Source organism: Ostrea edulis, chromosome 7 (assembly GCF_947568905.1).
Source record: "Ostrea edulis chromosome 7, xbOstEdul1.1, whole genome shotgun sequence".
NCBI lineage: Eukaryota > Metazoa > Mollusca > Bivalvia > Ostreida > Ostreidae > Ostrea > Ostrea edulis.
In genome coordinates this window covers 71,990,196-72,000,106 of record NC_079170.1, presented here as the reverse complement: position 1 = coordinate 72,000,106, position 9,911 = coordinate 71,990,196, and positions in this window count along the sequence as shown.

Below are 9,911 nucleotides of genomic sequence, written 5' to 3'. Positions count from 1 at the left end.
TCATGGATGCTATAAAGATTTACACTCCTCCTGTCTTCAGGCACCTGTGGATAACAGTATAGGATACCGTCTTATGAGTATCCTTGAGATAATAATCTTCATCAAGAGAAAGTGAACTTTAATGATTTCAAATAATTGAAGGCCATTTTAGGAGGCAAATATTCAGTGTTCTCCATTCTAACATGATTCGGTATGAAAATCTTTAAAACACGCTATATAGTTTATTTGGCAATCCACTATACATATAGGCCCTATTTATAAAGCGTTGATGTCAAAATGTCAATCCGATTGATTATGCTGGGGGGGAAAACACGCATAATTTTCCAATTTGTTGACTGACAATGTGGATTTTTCTTTCTTTCCAAATTTCCCTACAAAATTTTGTTTCATTCAGTTTTTACTAAGATTTTTTTCTTCAATAAAATTAGGTACGTCTATTAACTCTAACAAATGTAATTTTGTGTCGAATCTGTGAATAATAGTCTTCGTCAGATGGTACTAGCTGTTTTTCTGAGTCCTAGAGGGACGTCACGAGTAGATTAGTCACATGGTACCTTATAGATGTTATGATAAATGTCCATGACAATTTCAAACGTCAACCATTCCTATGTATTTCTCACTGAACTCATGCAGCAACTGTGAAATTTTGGCATAAATTTGATATCATAGATACACTAAATAAAACATGTAATCTATATACCATATTTCTCTTTTTTGAAAATATCTTCTTTATGAGATAATACAGGACCACAATGTAAACTAGTCATTTGTACTAATTGTGCTATCCTGTCTAAATAAAAAGAATTTATTATCATTATTATCATAGAATATGCAAGGTGGCTATAACGAACAGTGATCAATCTCAATCTCGTAACTCCTATAAGCAATACAAAATAGAGAGCTGGGCAAACATGGACCCCTGAACATACCAAGGGTGGGATCAGATGTCTAGGGGGATCGAGTAAACACCTCCTGTCGACCGGTCACACCCACCGCGAGCCCCATGTCTTGATCACGTAAACGGAGTAGTCCGTAGTCAAAATCAATGTGCCGCGATCGGCTTAACAATCGGTATGAAACACGTCAGAGAGTAATTGACTCAATGATAGGTTGTATTGACGAACTAGATCGTTATAACGACCATAGAATTTGCGAAATGCTGACTTGAAACGAGATTGTTATAAAATTCAAGAAATATTTAAGTGTATAAAATTTGCGAATTGTCTCACATAATTTTTTTTAGAATTCAGTTTTAAGCATTGAAAATAAATCAATATCTTATAAAGAAATGTAAGAAGTTTAAAACTTTTTTGTCTGTATTTAAATGAAGGCGTCAGTCCAAATATTCAACCGAGCCGAATCTCAGCCAAGATTAAAGGCAACCTAGAGTTATGCTTCGTAGTTTTATTTTTATCAACAACACACAGAAACTGGGGAATTATTTGGTGTTTTGTTTGTTGATCGCGATAATACCTGTCCCTCGCCCTCCCCCGCATTGATATTTCCGCCGATTAGTCATACTTTAGTGCACATGGCTCATTCCTTCTTTATTTCCTTATTTGAGATTACCGTGGCGAACATAATAACCATGCATTAAGTGCAAATTATCTAAGTACAACTTATCTACAATCTAAATGTACAATAACATCAGTCGTGCAAGCCTAGAGAAACGAGATGGAAAAATCACCCCCTCCCCCACTAGCATATATACGGTACAGCTCAGAAACAACACGAACACTGTAGGTCATGATACAGGGGACAGCTGGAGAGGCAGACGCTGTAGATAATGTTGCGGGTGTCGAAAATAGCAAAAAGGTCACGGAATGTTGCACTACAGAAGCAACACTTGCAGACGAGCTTTACACATAACCTGCACAAACGGATCTCACAGCAAGATCTTTGGTGATCGCGAGAAGGAAGATATATCAGATTTCATTTGACGTAAAACTTGTATATGGAATGTTGGGGGGAAAAGGGGTTTTGAGAATCTGTTGCTGAAAATTATCCCAGGGTTCGCACTTGTACAATAAGGAGGGCAGGACGACGGATTTATAAAGAGGAACTAAGGCTAACCGTAACGGATTAAGTTTCGGGGGCGGGTATTCAGTGAGAGTGTAGAACAGACAGTATTTATCCGATCTAATAAAGAACAAGCATAGCCATTTAAAAGTGTTTAACATTTAATCTATATTATCTAAGATATATTACAGACACATCTATTCACGGGTGCTGGAAATTATTGCGAATATAGCGCAGAATGCTCCTTTTTAAACACACAAATATAGATATTTCATTAATTTCCCGTACATGTACGTGAATACAAATTTTTAGGTAGTCGCCTAGAAGATATGAGCAATGAAATAGTCAAGAAAGCAAACTCCTATAAAAAATCCTAGGTTAAGAGTAGGACAAACACGGACCTCTGGACACAATTTAGGTGGGATCAGGTGCCTGGGAGGAGTAAGCATCCCTGATGACCGGATACACCAGCCGTGAACTCTCTAATCTTGATCAGGTAATTTGTAGTCAAAGACGGTATGCAAAGAACGGCCTAACAGTTTGTATGAAACAGCAGTCGACCTAACGACAGGTTGTATTTTCAAATAAGATCACTATAACTGCCGGATAATTTGCGAAATGCTGACTTCAAACGAGATTGTTGAAACATTTCTAACTTATTTGTCGGTAGCGTGTCTCGACTTTGAAAATTGATCATACGCAAAACATGCTCGCGAGTATCGAATAAACACCATATGCAGGTTGTAATGGAATATTGCTACATGATATGGGAAGTTGGAGATGAAGAAGCTGAAGCCATTCTGTTTGTCATAAATATGAGTTGTTAGTTTGGCATTGACATCTATGATATATTATATATATTTTATTAGTTAAGATGTTAGTTTGCCGTTGAAATTTATGTTTAATAAAATATCAACAACAAAAAAATGAAGCACAGTTCACAAAGACATGAATTTATGGAGCATGAAAAAGAATTTTGGCGGGGTTATAAATTGGGAAGGGGGTGCTATTTTATTAACCATATATAGAAACTTTTATGTAAATGAATGTATTAAAATGTTCTTAGAACTGACTTAAAGAAAAACAAACAGTTGGTTACCCCCCCCCCCCTTATAGTACCGTAAGGTTTCTTTCGCTGATCACTGGATGTGGGCAGGGCTTCGCTATGGTCACTGTTATTTACCTGACCAAGAGAGCAGGGTGTTATGTATATGTATATTTTTGATATACACAGGACATGTCTCGGGGGCGTCTGCAGAGTTTCAATGGTGATATAGTGTTTGTATAATGGTTGTATCTCTAACGGTAGCTCTACACCCACCACCTCTCTCTCATTCATTTCTCTCATTCATAAACATAGAGCTATCATTAAATGATAATATAAATTATTTCAGTAAGTTATAAGTTTTAGAAATTAATGTGCAAAGTGTTGTTTGATTTCTGATTGTGTAATTTATAATACATGTATATAGTGGAAAAATACAATTATATTAAAATTGCATTGTTAATAATTGCCAGAAAAAAGCAGTTGTGGAGAGGTCCATGCTATCAAAACTCTGGTATACTGGGCTTCCTCAAGATCTAAAGAATGCCCGTACTAATTGACTGTTATTGTTATCAAAGCACTGCAGAGACTGTGGTCTCTCCAGATGTCACTCCACCTGAGATCTATTGTTAAATGTTTGAATGACAGGCGGCTTACCATTTGAGGGTGTTAACTTAAAATTGGGTCTTTTATAAGGGTTGTCTGCAAAGTTTCTGTGGCTTTGGTGTTTTGTATAATGGGCGGATCCAGGAAATGGGGCTACAAGGGGGGGGGGGGCACTGTATGAGGCAGGGGGTCTGGGGCTTTACTGTATTTTACAGATCTTATAGGGCCTGAAATATATCTTCTGTTTAGTTATTTGTACTATATTTTATCATTTTTAATAAGGTGAAATTAATAAAATGACGCAAAAAGGGGTTTTGGGGAGGAAAAAAATTTATGTCTCTCTGGGAGTGGAAGAAATTGTTGCTTTTTTTATCGTTTAGTATATTTTAGTATATTTTTCTAAACAAAATACCACGATTTACATATAATTAAATCTGCCACTGGGTATCCCTAACTGACACATTCTACACCCCCAACTCATTCTATAAATAATATCTTTTTATAACTAAATTATTTCAATAAGTCATGTTTTAGAAATTAATATGCAAATTATTGTTTGATCACGGGGGCCAGGGCCTGCGTAGAAAAATCAAAACACCTCTTTAGGAAACATACATGTTCATTTTTCCTAGAGGGGTGTTTTGATTTCGCTACATAGCAGTTGTGGACAGGTCAATACTAGAAAGTATTGACTGATATTGTTATCAAAACACCTTTCTTGGGAACCTAGCTGCAGACCTCAGTCTCAATCCATTTAAAAGTTTGATTGACAGGCGGCTTACCAGTAATCATCAATATACAGATCAAATTTGGGGGCGTTAACTTAAATTATTTCCCTAGCAAAGAACAATTAAATGAAAATATTTTAAAGTATTGTAAACTTCCAACTCATTTTATTTTCCACCAACCCCTACTGAGTGGAAATACATGATAGTCCGGAGACAGATATATATATATATATGTGTGTGTATACACAAGTCACTTTTATATATAGATAAAATAAATATATACAGAAAGCACTGAAAACCAACAACACTCAACATCCAAGTGTCGGATCTGAAGTTAGCGTAAATATGTCAAATATGACCAACGAAACTAACAATGTGAAATGAATGTGTCAATTTACCGGATAGGGAATCAAAAGGATCTCAATTGAGCAAACAAATAACTACATATAAATAAAAGTGGAGAAAAGTTTAGTAAAAACTAATTTACATGTAATTGTCCAATAAAAATATCATCAAAACTGACAGACAAATTTAGCTTCAAAAGTTTATACAGTTTGCGCCTAAAGTAATATTATATAATCGATATTCTATAAAAAGTCTAATGATAAAGAAGTATACGATATATATTTCCAATAAAATATTTCTTATCTTTTGAATTCAATTCTTGAAAACTGTATTTATAACATATAGGATATGGTCAATGTCCATGTACGTTGAACATGTACTTTTTTGCCCGTATTCTATTATAAGCCATTTCACGATACTGTTAACCTGAGCGAGATTTAACACATTTTTAAAAATAATCCTATTCATTTCCGACAGACACCCATAAGTTCAAGATTATTCCAACTTTATTTAATAAGAATATAATTTTTGATGAAGTATAAAACAAACTTACCGTTCATATAATCCAAAGTCTTCTTGTAGGAAAATTCAGCAAGAAATGATTTCTTCGTCAAAACTAGTGTTTAAATAATGAAAAGGACTCATGATTATTTACTCAATGCCACGCACTGTAATTATCTTCTCAAACTACAGAATTTAACATCTCATTGGTCAGTGCAAATTACTCCTAATTAGTCCATAAACACCTTGATCCTATGGGATAGTTAGAATTCAACTCACCGAAATTATTTTTTGTAGACAATTTATATATATTATTATCATTATTATATAGATGATATGTACATATCATAAAAAAAACCAAATAAACAATTATTTATTTCCATTAATCAGAGCTCCAGATAAATTGTGTATCAGCGTAAATACTCGTTTAATTTGACCAGATACGCATTTAAGTTGAACGTCTTGCGTACAATTACGCATTAGCGAATTTAAATACGCTTTACACCCCCAAAGTAATGCATATACTTGTGATATTGTCTCAATAAGTATTTTAAAAAAGTATTTGCGAGATTCGGAGTCACGCATTTATTTGATACTTATATATTTACGGGGGGAAATCCTTGTAGATCTTTTTATTAAAACTCTTCACTGTTATTGGGATTTTTAAATTTATCATTACAGGTATTGAAATTTAATATGTCAGACATCCAGTCACATGATTACGATACAATTCTGTATTATTGGCCAAACAGCAAAGATAATCAGTAAATTACAAAATACTCTTTTGACTTCTTCTGAAAAGCAAAATACTCATTGATTTGAAAATCAGGGGGTAAATACTCTTTGTGGTTAAAAATTATCTGGAGTTCTGAATCATTTATAAGTTCATTAATGTCTACAAAACACATTTAAATATCCATTTGGGTCCATTTGATCAGAGACCCAATTTTAAGTTAACATCCTCCAATTTAACCTGTATTGTGATCAATGGTAGGCCGCCTGTCAATCAAACATTTAACAATAGATGAAATCTGCAGACCATGGTTTGGAGGGACCCCTGAGGTGTTTGGATAACAATAACAGCCAGTACCTACAAGCATTCTTTAAATCTTGAGGAAGCCCTGTATACCTGAGTTTTGATAGCATTAATCCGTCCACAACTGTTATTTTCTGGTAATTACAATTTAAAAAAAAATGACCCCTGAACAATCAATTTTAATGTAACCCCCCTCTATATACATGTATTATAATTTACACAATCAGAAATCAAACAATAATTTGCACCTTAATTTCTAAAATTTGTAACTTATTAAAATGATTTATATTATCAATTTATGATACTTTTATATTTATAAAAGAAATTATTCATTGAGTCAATAAGAGAGAGAGAGGTGGGGTTGGGGAGTAGGCTGTGTGTCAGCTACCCTTAGGAATATAAAGCCATTATAAAATCACTATGACCATAGAAACTCTGCAGACGGCCCTGAGACATGTCCTGTGTATATCAAAACTATATTCAACACCCTGCTCTCTTGGCCAGGTAAATAACGGTATACGGACAAAAAATCACAAAATCGGTAGGAAAAGTCACAACAATGACTTAGTAAATGAGACCCCATATATACCTTTAAGTTAACAATAACAGGTGGTACCCAAATGCTCCCTAACGCTGTTGTTCAGACACCAGACATTTCTTACAGTGGGTGGGGGATAGAAGAGAATACATGTCATCATTCTTATTGGTGTTTTATTTTGCCACATTTAACACTTTCAGTTCATTATTATATAATAAGAAAGGAAAAAACTTGTTTATATAGCAATTGTTATATGACAGTTCACTTACTTCTTGTTTTGACAATAATCTAGAGTGAAAGGAAGCCAACCATAATTCTGCCATCAGATTTTGTTTTGACAAGCATTAATATGTAGTATACTAAACCAAATGATCATAAAGCTTATTTTTATTTTATCTCAATAAAAAAATCTCTCTTTTTAAAAATCAAAAGAATATTTTACAACAAATATGATAAAAGGAATAACAATTTTATAATTATTATCAAAATCTGATAGAAAATATAAATTTTGCATAAATATTTTCTTAAACTTTACAAAAAGAACAGATTGTTTTTAAATTTAAATCAAAAATCAATATTTTTTATTTTCTTATAAACTGTGACTTTTTGTCCTGTGACATTTTGTCCTACTTTCATAAAATTTCTTATTGTGACTTTTTGTCCATGGTCATTTTGTCTGTGACTTTTTGTCCTGTGACTTTCTGTCCTACCTTCGTAAATAACAATGACCATAGATGAGCTCCGCCCACATCCAGTGATCCGTGAAGAAACGGTGCGGTATTTGGGGGGGGGGGGGGGGGTCTTTAAATCGATATGAAATTGTCAAATTTTCGGGAAGACCCCTCCTTTATTCAGGACGATAGAAATGTTTACAAAGAAATGAAAAAGTAAATAAAAATGCAAATTAACACTAAAACTAAACTGCAAAACTTGATAACAAATAATCTCAGCGAGATTCGTCGAGGCTGGATATTTGGACTGACGCCTCTTTTAAATGTCAGACCAGTGTCACACAAAGTGATTCGGGAAATGCTGCGATTAAAAATGGTTTAAATTGAATTCCTCGCCCGCCTCAACTTTTCGCCTTAGAAATTCTATTAATTCCCTACCACTATCAAACTTGCATTTCTTACCTCCACGCAGTGTAAATGCAACAGTGAATCAAGTTGGTTATTTTCAAATTTAAGTAATTGAAAATGGCCACTATTTGAATTTATACCTTCTCAACACTGAAGAGTTCTAATGGTCTACATCACAATGGTTTGTACCATAATTCAGTACAGAAAAACACCGTGTCTGGAGATACAGATCTTTCTAAAGATGCCTTCAAAAGACTGGTTAAAATTTACAGTTTTCTTTTTATTGCTTTTAATTTTCATGCTTTGTGTAATATGGAGCCCCTGGAGGGCCATTTTATGTGACCTCTTACGACTTATTTGTTATTTCTTTTTTGTCACGACTTGCAACGTGTTCCTCCATTATTGGATTATTATTTCCAGTGACAAAGACAAACCAGTTTCTTAACCATGATTTGTAGAATATACATGTTCTTTTATATATATTTAAGTGCGTTCAATGTGTAGTGCCATCCCGCGGAAGCGTTGTAAGCGGAAATGACCTAATCAAACTTTATTTTATAGATGGATTTAAGTGTTTTGAATTAGTTCTTCTCCTGTTTTCTAAACACGGCATTACTATATCCGTTCGACAGCTGAAGCGAATTAAAAAAAGGTAGGTATACGAAGACGTTATCAACAGTACTCTGACACCGAAAATGTTGTTGAAGTAATTAAAAAATGAATGCAGAGTAAGTGGACAGTGTGTTGGTTGCAGAACCATGTGGAGAAGACCATGGATTGGCGGTAAGAAAAAAACGATGTACTGAAGATTATGAAAGAGAATTCCCCAGAAGCTATTGAGGAGCGAAGAGCTCAGAGGTTGAAGCGAGGGTCTATACATTGAAGGGACCGAACTACGTGTGGCATGTGGATGGATATGATAAACTTAAACCTTTTGGATTCTGTATCCATGGATGCATTGATGGTTACAGTCGAAGGGTCACATGGCTCGAGGTCGCATCCAGTAACAAGTGACCCAGCCATTATTTTCAAATATTATCTTCAATGATTGTTTTAACTATGTAAGTGTGCTCCCAAAATCTTAAGAGCTGATAAGAGAACTGAGAACAATAGTTTTTGTTTTTTGCAATCTTTTTCCCGATACCATTCAACGGACTCTATGGCCGGTTTGAGATGTTTTATCTATGGTAGAAGCACATCAAACCAAAGAATAGAGGCATGGTGGAAAACCCTTCAAAATTGGGGATTCACTGGTGGATAAATCATTTTAAAGATATCTGTGACTGTGGCTATTTTGATTTGGATAATCTCGTTGTGAAAGAGTGTTTAAGATTTTGTTTCATGAATTCTCTGCAAACTTATCTGGACAGAATTGCATAGCAATGGAATTCGCACGATATTTGGCATCAGAAATTTCATATCAAAAGTCCCTCTGGAAAGCCTGATATATGCTATGTATTTTACTCCTGAACTGACACACGGAAAAACTTTCAAGACATCAGTGAAGGCAGAAGATGTCAAAATATTCATCAGTTTGTATGGAAAACAGAAGGAAGTTTGTAATGACGAATTCATAAACCTCGTTACCATTTTGAAACCAAACATTGAAATTTCTATTTACCCAGACGAAGCCCTGTGTCTTTTTGTTGAGCTTTATGATGCTTTACAAGAATACCTTTGAGGACTCAAACGGATAAAGTAAAATCCTTACCTTTGATATGGGAAATTATTGACAAGTTTGAAAATTCTGAAATGAAAGTAAAACTTATTATGGAACAATTACTTTTGTTGTGTCAATAAATATATGAATACGTACAAACATGCATAATATTTTCAAAGTTCTCATTGAATTTCAGAGATGGTATGTTTTTTCTCAATAGCTATTACCGAAGTGTCGATATATACATATATATTCTGGGGATGTAGTTTTTGCGGATTTTTCCTATCCGCAAAAAATAGACAAAATGCAGAAAATATTCGCTATATACGGTACAGTAGGTGCCTTTGACAAGTG